Here is a 13,153-nt window from a genome sequence, read left to right as displayed (position 1 = left end):
AGCTTAGATTTCTTTTTCAATTATTTATTTAATTGAATTTGATTAGATTTCTTTTAATTCCAGATTTGACATTTTTTTTTTAGTTTTACATTTTAATTTTGTTTTGATTTGATTTTGCAGGAAAACAGTTGAAGATATGAAGAGAAAAGAAACTCAATCAGCAAGAAATCTCCAGCAATAGAAGAATGGAATTTTGAGCCAATTAAAATTAATTAAACATATTTATTCTTCAACAAACTTTCCTATTCTAAATTCCTTTGTAAATATTATAAATACCAAATTGTAGAATGTAATAAGGGATTCTCTCCTCTGCAATTCTAGAATTATAAAATCACTTCTATAATAGGGATTTAGAGTTATAGATGGGAGGAGAAGAATATCAGATTTGAAGATTATTGAGGTTTTTCTTTTGCATTCTGAGTTATGTATAATGAACAAAGTTTGCACTATTGTAGTTCTAGTTTTGAAAGTAGAAGCTTAGGCACTGTAAAATATTGTTGGAGACCGGAGCTAGAAAATGGATTCAATAAAATTGGTATTTCGAATACTATTATTTTAAATACTTGTTTCATTTTATGATGATAGGAATGTGTCAATTTACTTCCATGTTTGTGCACTTTTGTCGATATGGGTAATTTGTCTCAATTTTATGTTATTATGTATCTCTACTCTTATAGATTAAATTCTGATTTTTGAGTAACTATTTACTCAGAAATCTGTCTTATAAAACTAATTTATTGAATAGTGATATGTTGTGAACTTCTTCCACATATTATTATTTAATTATTCAAGATATTTATTAAATGATCAATATTATTTTGCGAACCTTTTCCTGAGTGTTGTTGATTGATTATTTCAGTTAAGAAGTCTTAATAGGATGTGTTTCAATATTCATAATGCCAGTTAATTGAACTACATCATTAACTTGATATTCATTATAAACTAGACATATTTAAGTCTCAATTATTTAAAATTGTCTTGCTCTTAATTGGGTTAGATCTATATCTTTCTAATTGAGATAGGATTAAGATAATTCATTTTTCTTGCATCTTAGAATAATTTTATATTTAGAATAATTTCTACATTCTTTTAAGTCCTCTTCCCAAAGAGGAAAACTTTAGTAGTGACTTGGCTGAGCCCCAAATCAGCTTAAGGATCAATTTCTTACATGATCAGCAAGAGGGTTGATTTGATATCTCTTCTCCTTTGGTAATTGAAAGTCATATTTTGAAGCCATTGGAGATTGAGATAAGGTAACTAGACCTAGTTGAACCAGTCGGAACCACCATTCCAAATGGAAAAGGCGCAGCTTTAAGGTCTAGAACGGGTGGTCATTGTTGAGCGATAAAAAGGGTCTTTTTAACCTTTATTTACCCTACATTAATTATCAATCCAGTTATGATTTTTTTATCTCAAGAGTTTACTCAGTCTGAGGCGATCACTTGTTCAAGAGTAATGTTTCCAGTATAGTGCTTTACAAAAGTAAATAAATGCAACAAACTCTAATTGTAATGGCAAGAAACTTAAATGCTTTGTAACTAAATCATTTACTTAAGAAACTACAGCAACCATCAGTCAAGGATGCAGTAATGATAACTCTTTCCCCTGTAAACTGATGTAAATGAAAATCAATCAAAGGCAAGATCTCCAATCTGAGAACTAGACAGTAGTAGTCAATGTTCGCTACAGTTGTAGATATTTCTATTCACACCAAAGCAAATACTTGAAATAACAATTCAATTAACAGAAAAGGAACAACAACTAATCTATTGAAGAGATCGAACAACAAAGCTTAATCTACAGGAATGAATTAAGCGACAATCTTAACCGAAAGGATTTGAACAGCAATCTTTAACTAATAAAGGAATTGAACAACAATCTAAGAAAGGAACAACAAACCTAAGTAAGTCTACGGAAATTAAACAACAATCTTAATCAAGTGTAAACACACAGTGACTATAGAATCAGTAATCTTACTCTAGCATAATGGGCATTAACCACAGTTATAAAGGAACAACAATTGCAATTATAATGGAACAGTAATCGAATGAACAACAATTGCAATTGTAAGTAAACCGTAGCTAAATGAAAAACAATACCAGTTGGTAAATAAACAACACTATCAATCTATAAATGAACAACAATATCAATCTGTAAATGAACAACGATATCCGAATTAGATAGTGCGATATTATTTCAGAATGAACAACATAACATTTTTAGTTGCAAATAATAATCCTGCAAAGAAAATCAAACCACACACGACTATAATCGTAAAATAATGATACAAGAAGCAAGTGATCCACTAGGGCCGAGCCCTTAGCCACCAAGGACGCACTGCTGCGGTTACTCCAGGATCAGATAATGGAACAACAACTGAGTTATATATTAATCATAAAGGAAAAGTTATAACTATCGATCTTTAAAGAGAGTCGATGATCAATGTTCAGATTACAACAGTAAAATCTACAAATTAACAATAATTTTTCCACCCCTTGGGCTAGCAGTGTTGTCCCTTTTTATAATGGCCAGGCAGAGGTATCAAAAATACAAATAAGTCTTGAAGCAATTATCCCTCAGGATCAAAGGATCCTGAGGGATTCACCATATCTTTGATATTCAATTATCATTTTGTCCTCTTGCGCTGATACTGCGGTTTCTCTTCCTTTTCCTGGTCCATGCGCTCCAATCTTGATTTCCTCATCTGGATGTGGTTTCCTAACAAAGGGACAGTAGTTGGTTCTACTTTGTCTTTTCCTCCAGAATAGTGATTTTCAATTTTCTTCACTTTCTACATAGAAAAATACAATAATTAATCATTTTACATCAATCACAAATCTCCTTAATTCCATCATAATCCTTTAACATATTACCATCTTAGAATGTAAAGAAGTTATGATTTAAAGGAAAAGATGAAGAAATAGATGTTAAATACATACATTTTCCAATGCTCAACACACCCCCCTGCTTACCCTTTTTCATGCCCTCATGAAAACATTGTAATTGACATGCAAGGGAGTTAGGGAATAGGCTGGAGAAGGATTTTCATGCAGTGGTCTAAAGCCATGATTTTTAGCTAAAACTTCAAAAATATGCCCTGTCTGGCCTTCAAGCAATTCATATAGGGCCTTATATCCTAGTGGAGGATACCAGATGATTGGACTTCGAAACCTATAGCCTAACCAATATGGGCCTTCTCTCAAGATGAGGTTACCATAGGTAGCCAAGCGATTAGTAGCTAGCTTAAAATTTTCGTAATTGAATGGTTCTTTGTCTTAGACATTCTGATTGGAAGTATTGTATCGGAGTCTGGCTGCTGCTATGGCAAGGTCTTTGATGGCTAGGAAGTATTCTACCCCTTGTTCGACAACTACTGTGTGAATAGGTCCCAATGTTTGGATCACACCTTTCTTTCTCATTAAGCTTCTATGCGTATTCCACAGTTGCAATGGGTTTCTAGGTTCACCCCTTACCCATAGATATAACCCGTTCTCCTGTCTCTGGAAGGTATTGTGGACTTTAATCCACTTTATCTGGTCAACAACAAAAGAGATGAATGCCTAAAGCTGGATATCACCCACAAAAGGGCTAGGGTTCTCTTCTGTTTCACCATCCAACACAAGATTATGCAAATAAAACTCACATAGCAATCGCTGGACTTTCACCCCATAATGCTTACAGCAGTTTATAAAATCATCAATAGTTTTTAGCTCTATAGGCACCCCTGCCTTGACAGCCGAAATTTTCAATTGTAAGTACCTTTCCATGAAAAACAAAGCATAATTTTTGGTAGGTGCCCTACATGCTAGAACATCAATATATAGAGAACATAAGGTATCCATTTGACTCATAACTGTATCTAGTCTATTGGTTACCTTTTTAACTTTTTCCTCTACCCTTCACCATCTATCGAAGGCCTCACTCTCTAATGCATTGATGTTCTTTACCTGCTGCTGTAACTTCTGATATTTCTCCTGAGGAACAGTTTCCTCTGTGAGCTTTTCTATCATTTTTTGGGCCTGTGCCAAATCCTTTTGAAGTTTCACTATCCTCGAATCATTGTCCATCATGACATTTTTGGGCTGGAGATCTACCTGGATCTCCTTATTGCGACATCTGGTTCTTATAGTCTGTGTTTCCTTCTCATGAACTGTCTGGTCGATTGTGATGCTAGAGGACAATGCCTCTGTCTGGACGTCCTTATTACAGACTGGTGTGTTTTCTGTTTGGGCTTCTGCATTTGTAACAGCCACATGTTGTTCCTTGCGGTCCTGAATAATAATGGGTTTGACTTGAGTCCTTTTGGTCTTCATTTTATGGGGTTTCGCCTGGGTGGCTGCATGCTTTGCTCCAGGGGTTCTTTTTGAGATTTTCCCCATTTTTAGGACCCTTATTTGTTGTCTGAGTTGTTTAATTACATTTAGCAGTTGCTGTTGTTCCTTTCGCAACTTTTTGATTTCATTTGTTTTCTTCGAAGGAATAGCTATTACTTTTCTTGGGCTTGGGTTTTGTTCTTTAGGGATTGTACCCTCACCCTCGTTTGTTTCCATGTTTTCTGCTTGGAACACTTCTTCAGTGTTCTCATCCTCCTGATTAGGTTTTTCAGGGGAGGAAACCCTGGTTTGATCTGTTGTTTCCTGGGTGATTTCTACTTCTACTTCTTCTTCGTCATTCATTTCTTCAGATGCACTCTTATCGTGAGCAGAGTGTTCCTGTGATTTTATTTCTTCTTCTTCCTCATCACACATCTCCTAAAATGCACTCTTACTGTGAGCAGAGTGTTCCTGTGCTTGTCCTGCCTCGATATTAGGGTTGAGTGGGCTGTGGGGCTGGACAACCTCACTCATATTGGCCAAAATTTTGGCTAATTCATCTTCTTGCAGAGGGTTTTGTAATGGGCTTTCGCTAGGTTGTTCTGCTTCCTCCCCTTCTTCCTCGCCGGAGTGCTCAGTTTCCTCTTCTAGTTCCTCTTCTTCATTTTCTTCTAATTCTTCTTCATTTTCCCCTCCTTCAAGTTGTGGAGGTTGCTCGTCCTCTGAGTCATGTATCTCTAATGGCTTGCTACTATTTCCTTGGGTATTCCCCAACATTTCTCTGCTTCTCCCCAATCTGATGGATTGTCTTCATTTTTGCTGTCTAATTGATGTGCTAGCAATTCTTTTTCATTTTGGGGCTAGTAAGGCCAATCCCCCATCTATTGAGAAAACTAATTCTTCACAACTACTCTGCTATTATGCAAGACTGTAACTGACTATTAGCCGAATTAACCTGTGATGACTTACTACTGATTCTACATGATGAGATTTTCTTATACTTCGGGTAGCATTATGCAATAAAAAATTTAAGTACGCGGGCAAATTCACAACACATTTTTGTTTTAATACATCTAACAGTTTGAGATGGCATGGTCTTACCACATCTTTTCTGCCATCGCAAGTGATGTAGCTTTGCACAATTCTGGCTAATTCTGCCCAAGGTTCTCCCAGGGTTGCCAGCAGGACTCCTTTTCCTTTGACAATAAGGCTCTATCCTTCGTCCTGGAAGATGGTTATAGCGTCTTGAAGTCTCATTTTTTTCAGGGTCCATACTGGTCCAATAGCTGGCAGTCTCGATACTTCAGCAATTATCGCATATGTTACTGCTATTTGCCTCCCCCTCACCATGGAATGATTTTCCTGCAAATTCTATAGAAATTCAATGGCCACCGTCTCGTTAGACTACTGTAGTTAGTTAAGGTAGGCAATCCATCCTGCTCTTACTAAGATTTCGTGTGCAGTGTCGGAGACCATTAACACTTGCAGTTCGTTGCGTATTGATCTGCCTCCCATTTTGTTCAAGCTTAGCACACTGTTAATTCTTTCAGAGCAAAAACATAGAGATGACGATGGAACAACAAGCTATTCAAGCTTTAGCTCACTGTTAATTTTTTCAGAGAAAAAACACAGAAATGGCAATGGAACAGCAAGCTGTGCATATTAGGAAATACAATACCATTAAACTTGCTATTCCCGAGTTTTGATGGAGTCATAATACCTCCAAATGAGGAGTTGACACCTATGCCAGTGCATTATGGAGGTCACCCGCACCCCCCTGAAATGTGATAGGTCGTCTTCGACCGGAAAATAAAGGAGCATCATGCTGGACTGCAGTCATATAATAGAATAAAGGAATGACATATAGATCCATGAGATGTTTACAAAAATCAGTGGATTACTAAAATCGAGGCCTATGATGGAAATCGCGAATAAATATGGAAATGTTGTGATATGATGCGAAAAATAGAGGATAGGACAACTGACGTAAGTAAAAGCTCTTATGTGGTCATTATCCACTTTAACCATTATGATTGATTTATAAATGATTTTCATTTATAAAAAGTTCGAAAGGGTTATATAACATGATAGCATTTGAAATTAATATAAAGATATAAGAAGAAGGGTTTATAATGACTATTGGTGTATGAAAAATATGACTTCAATACCATCAGCAGAGCTCTATTGCCCACATGTGTCCATAGCCTTGACAGAGTTTCTTATTTCACGTTTGGAACCATAATCCTTTGTGTATGCCTAGGAAAGTGTTATGCGATGTCAGAATGGAGGCCATTGTGCTGGCTTGGTAACCAGATGAATCATAATGCCATTCACCAGGAAGGAGTGAAAGGTGGGCAGGCTAGCTCGTGATGAGACCTCTTATTCCAAGGACTTTTTATTTTTCTGATATGTCTCTTGGATCATATCCCTGGTGTGGTGGCCATAGTGGGAATGCCACTTCACTTTCTAATGGCAGAAGTGTCCTCAGACACATAATTTTATTAATCAGAAAAAAAACAATTACATAATTGATTTTGCAAGAGTTTACACCCGAACAACCAAACACTCTTGCAATGAGCTACTTATAAGCTCCATGTCCTAACTACCTCTAATTATGGATCACTTATTAAATAACAAGTGTCCATTTACAATAAATGCTATTCAAACCAAGTAGCTAACTAATCTCCTATATTAGAGCCTAAGATACGACACATTTGGAGAGTCATATCTAGTTACAACAATATGCTAATTCTAAAAGTCTCCATTAAATAATTAAACATTCTAGAATAATAATTATTAATTTAATATCTTAAATTAATAATTATTTTATTCTAATTTTATAACCTATGATAAAATTTTTATTTTTGGATCATCTAACATTCCCCCCTATGATCCAAATATACATTACAACAGATACCAAGTGCATCCCTGAACTTAGTAAATTTTATTCTGCCAAGCGGTTTTGTGAAAATTTCGGAGATCTGATCTTCGGAAGGACAATAAACCGGTTTGAGGACATCTTTGGCAATGAGAGACCTGATATGATGATACTTGGTGTCCACATGCTTTGTCTTTGAATGAAAAATTGGGTTCTTGGCAAGTTTGATGGCTGACTGGCTGTCAATGAACAATGATGTAGCTTCTGCCTGAGAAATGCCCAAGTCCTGCAAAATTCGGCGCAACCAAACAATTTCAGATGCTGCTTCCCATGCTGAAATGTACTCTGCTTCTACTGAAGAAGTGGCCATTGTAGCTTGTTTTTTACAACTCCAAGATACTACTGCTAACCCCATATTCATTAAATAACCTGATGTTGATGCTCGATCATCAATACTCCCAGACAAAATTTTTAGTCTTTGTGTAAAGAACACCAAAATCTTTTGTTCCTTGGATATATCGAAGAATTCTTTTGGCTACATTCCACTGGCTGTCTCGTGGTTCCTGCATAAAACGTGAAAGAATACTAACTGCATAATATAGATCAGGACGAGTATTTTTCAAATAAATCAAGCTGCCAATCAATTGTCTGTAAGTTGTACTGTCCACCTTTCCCCCCCCTTCAAATTTTGAAAGTTTCAAGTTCTGCTCCATGGGGGTGAGAACGGGCTTGCAATCTTGCATGCCAAATCGCTGAAGAACCTCTGTGGCATACTTACTCTGAGAAATGAAAATATGATGTGGACGTTGGAAGACTTCAACTCCAAGATAGTAGTGAAGTAATCCCAAATCTGTCATCTTAAAAGCTGCATGTAACTCCTTTTTGACCTGTGCAATATGATCATCATGATTGTCAGTGATGATCAAATCATCTACATACATAACAAGAATTACTAGATATTTGCCCTGTTGTCGCACATACAAAGTATCATCAGATTCACTTCTTTGAAAACCAACTTTCTTAAGGTAATCATCCATCTTTGCATACCAGGCTCGGGGAGCCTATTTTAACCCATATAAAGCCTTGATCAATTTGCAGATTTTATGTTCTTGTCCTTCAACTTCAAAACCTGGTGGTTGGGTCATATACACTTCCTCCTGTAAATCGCCGTTGAGAAAAGCACTTTTCACATCCATTTGATGAACTTTCCATCCTTTTTGAGCAGCCAATGCAAGTGTTAATCGGATGGTGTTCCATTTAGCTGTTGGAGAAAAAGTTTCTTCATAATCAATGCCTTCCTGTTGCACAAAACCCTTTGCGACATGTCGTGCTTTATACTTATCAAGTTCACCCTTCTGATTATGCTTAATTCTGTAAACCCATTTGCACCCTATGGGTTTAACATTTGCTCGACAATCAACAAGTTTCCAAGTGTTGTTATCAATTACTGCTTGATATTCTTCAACCATAGCCTGTTTCCATTCTTTATGTTTTACTGCTTCTTTGTATGTGGAAGGTTCAGTAAAATCATTTGCTATCAAGGCAAAATTGCCTTCACTTCTATGTGCCCTTCTGGTGCCAGTTTTATTCTGTTCATCAGGCTTGACATCTTTCAAAAGTTGAATTGCCCATTTCGGAAGTTGGTGCTCACTTGTTTGTGCTTCTGTAAAGTCCCCATCATTGTAAAGAGGATTAATATAAACTGATGTTCGTCGTTCAGGTGAAGAATGTGGAGAATCACTGTCAGAAGAACTGCTGCTGCTTGGAGATGTGGATGAACTGCTAGAAGACCCAGGAGAAAAACTTTTACTACTCCTTTTCCATAAGGAGTATGTTTTGTATCATCAGCAAGAAAAATTGAATTAAGTTGGCATTCTTGAAAATTCCAGAAAAAATCACGTCGACAAGTCATGTGTTGAGTTGCCCCGGAATCCAAGATCCAGGCATCTTCATAGTCACTTCTAAGATGAGATGAAATTTGTGATGCTGGTGACGAGGTAAAAACATATTCTGAGCTATCTTCATCTTGATCATTTGCAAATTGGGCTGAATGCTGCTGAAACTTGGGAATTTTATTAAGTGAAGTTCGACAATCTTCGGCATAATGTCCAACTTTGTTGCATCTTCGACACACAATTTGACTTAAGTCTCCTCCTCTTCCTGAAGATTGTTCTCTGCCTCTGCTTTGACCTCTATTTTGAGATTGTCCTCTACCTTGACTATTATATCCTTGTACTTGAAAATTTCCTCTTCCTTGGTTGTTTCCTCTACCTTGAAAATTATTTCTTCCTCCTCTGTTAAAATTGTTGCCTTTGCTTTGGCTTCGACCTCGATTATGTGCTGCTTGATTCTGGTTCCATCTGCCTCTTCCTCGAGAACTATCTGCTGATGACTTACGTGTGCTGGCTTCTGTGAGAAAAACATCTTCACCAACTTTCCTCTTCTTCCCAAAATTTTTATCATGTTGACTTAACATTTCACAAAGTTCATCAAACTTTAGTTTTTCTAATTTCCCACTTACTTGTAAAGTCTCTAAAAAATGTGTATAGGAGGAAGGAAGCCCAACAATTACAATTGTGACCATAAAGCTATCATCAATTGCGAGAAAACCAACATTAATAATTTCCTGCTTAATATTCTTAAGTCTGGAGAGATATTCAAGAATATCACCATATTTAGTTAATTTTTGTTGCAACAATTTTAACTGTAGATCAACCTTCTTTGATTCAGGCTGAGTATCAAAGAGGTCATTAAAAGTTTTCAAGGCAGTCTATGCATCTGTGGCATTCTCTATATGTACATACATTTCATCATTCACAGACGATTTAATAAGAGCTAAGGCTTTAGCATTCTTGATTTCCCATTTTGCGAGTGGATCTGCATCTGTGGGTTTATTCGGCTTAACATCTCCATCACATATTCCTTGCCATAATTCATTATAAATGAGTGTGCTTTCAATAAGACGATGCCACGTTTTATAAGATTTGGTGCCTTCAAGTTTGTCAGAATCAGAAAATAAGTTAATCAACTTAGACATTTTGAGCATTGAAGAGACGCACCAAGAAGCAGAACAGAAAGTACAAGATAGTCAGCACAACACACCATGCAAAAAACATGATCTATCGGGGCTTGGCCTTGACCCTCGAATAGTCGTCAAAATAGAAGAATATTGACTGAGCTTTGCACTTGGCTCTAGTCAATTTCTCAAATTTTTATAGGGCAACTTTCAAAATTTGACTTTTTACAATGGTGCTTTTGCACAATCTGGTAAAAAATTTTACCCCCCCTCAAAGTAAAATTACTTTGAGTTACATTTATCTCTTTCAAAAAACACCTTATTGCCCCAAAAAATTACAATCACCTTATTACTCCATTACAAGGCCCCTTTTTTTTAAAAAAAACTTTAAAAAGCTCACTCATCACTCAATTACAAAGCTCACCTTATTTCTCCTTATATTTACAAAATTAAAAAAATATTTCTAATTGCTGGCATGCTGGCTCATGCTGGCTTGTTGCTGAAAAGTTGGTTCACGCTGGCCTTGTTCATTCTTCAGACAACTTGGAATTGGACTTGATGATCCCAACAGACAACAAGAAATAAACCTAGCCCAAATCAATTTCAGGACACACACAAGGCCTAAATTGATCCAACCAGAGGAATCAAGAATAAATACAAATGCAGGATTCGACTTTAGACTGAAACTTGAGCGCCCTAAGAAATATCAAGGTCATGAGACAGACCGCAAGTCCCACCAAAATAAGCAGAAATTTACATCAAAAATTCCTGTGCATCCCCTCTTTCGATCTGAAAAGGACCAAATTCTACTCTGAGCTTAGCACGGTGCAGATTCTCTGACTCAATCTTTCGGGAAGGATAGATACATTCCCATAATGTACAGAGAATAAGCAAATGAGCTACAGAAATGAGATAAGAAATGAACAATCACCGAGGGAGCTTTTTGAGACCTGGATTGAGAGAAAATGACATTTGAAAACGCTGGAGCGCCAGATCTCTATCAAAAACCCACTGTTGAATGGCATCATTCAGTGAGGATGGAGAAGATGAAAGCCGAGGGATTCAGACTGGAAAGTGCTTATTGCGTACTCTTGCACTCGTCTTCAGTTGCGTTGCATCGCTATTTCATCAGTGGCCTACACGGTGCTCCTCAACATAATTGAATTTGCTGGGCTTTCCATTCCACGTGCTCTTATCAATAGCCAGGAACTATGTCTTCTTTTATTTATCAAACAGTAAGACGAATCAACAGTAAGACGCAATGAACTGTAAGACGCAATACACTGTCTCATGCGTTTTGCCACAATTTTCAAATGCTTTAGTTTCAGAGAGCATGAAACACTGCCAAATTCTGCCTGAATTTTGATTAGTCGTAGAAGAAACACGCGTGATCATGGCATGTTGTATTGTCACTCGTCAGTAGAAAAAAATAAAAGGTTCCAGAATTTTTTTCTCTGGTGATGGCTGCTACTTTTCGGAAGAGGCTATTCAGATAATAATAAAAATGGCAGAGGCAATTTTTATAATAAAAAATGAATTTTAGATTTTAAAAAATCTAAAATCAATGATAAAACTTATTTCCTTTTAAACAAAACTGTACAATTTCCATACCAATGATTTGCTGGCCAACTGAATGGAGTTTTCCAGGACTTTGTTGAGTTGGAATCTCCTCAAATCCACTGCAACATTACTGGAGCTCTGATACCACAATAATGGCAGAAGTGTCCTCAGACACGTAATTTTATTAATCAGAAAAAAAAAACAATTACATAATTGATTTTGCAAGAGTTTACACCCGAACAACCAAACACTCTTGCAATGAGCTATTTATAAGCTCCATGTCCTAACTACCTCTAATTATGGATCACTTATTAAATAACAAGTGTCCATTTACAATAAATGCTATTCAAACCAAGTAGCTAACTAATCTCCTATATTAGAGCCTAAGATACGACACATTTGGAGAGTCATATCTAGTTACAACAATATGCTAATTCTAAAAGTCTCCATTAAATAATTAAACATTCTAGAATAATAATTATTAATTTAATATCTTAAATTAATAATTATTTTATTCTAATTTTATAACCTATGATAAAATTTGGATTTTTGGATCATCTAACACTTTCTTCCTTATGATCATGGTAGAATGGCTCTTGGTGAGACCCCCTATCCTTCATCTGACAAATCATGTTAGTAATCATATAGATATGTATTTTTCTTTTTTTCTTTTCTTTTGTATATCACTTTCCTATTTATATACAGAGGATGGCTCATCACTCGTTAAGAGTAGGGATGGTGGAAGAAGTCTAAACATCTCAATAGAGGAAAATATGCCCTTATTCTTATTCAATAATAATGATCAAAGAGAATTATGAAGATTTAGAAAGAACCAACATGATAAAAATAATCAATCAAATTGGTTTTAGTGAAAATAAAGACAACAAAGTAATATAAATAGTTGTGTCCTTTCCCCTTTTCTCTTATTGATTCAAAGCACTTTCTCTAAAGATAATTATTTTCTTTGGTTTGTTGATTTCAATATCCTCTAGTTTTTGTATTCTTGCATAAATGTATAGCTATGCCTTAAATGAACCATCATTCACAAAAATCCTCTAAATGATGAAATACACACACACAAAAAATAAAAAAAATGTACTCAAAAAGTGTTGTTCCTTAGATGGAACAACTGTTGTTCCTTAAGAGGGATAGCAAAAGAACATCTGCACGCAAAAACCATGGTTCCTTTAAGAGGAACAACAAGCAAAAGAAAAAAACATACTCGAAACTACTGTTCCTTAAGAGGAACAACAGTTGTTCCTTAATCGGAACAGCAAATAAAGCAAGCACGAAATAAAATATCACTCTTTTAGCAGAACAACCTATGATCATCCGAAGTTGAAACTGTTGTTCCTTTGGAGGGAACGACAGAAAGGAAAAAAAATG

Source organism: Pinus tabuliformis, chromosome 4_2 (assembly GCF_031772625.1).
Source record: "Pinus tabuliformis cultivar Carrire ecotype Pingquan chromosome 4_2, CPIR1, whole genome shotgun sequence".
Classification (NCBI taxonomy): Eukaryota; Viridiplantae; Streptophyta; class Pinopsida; order Pinales; family Pinaceae; genus Pinus; species Pinus tabuliformis.
The sequence above is the reverse complement of the archived record's forward strand: the minus strand, read 5'-3'. Positions refer to the sequence as shown.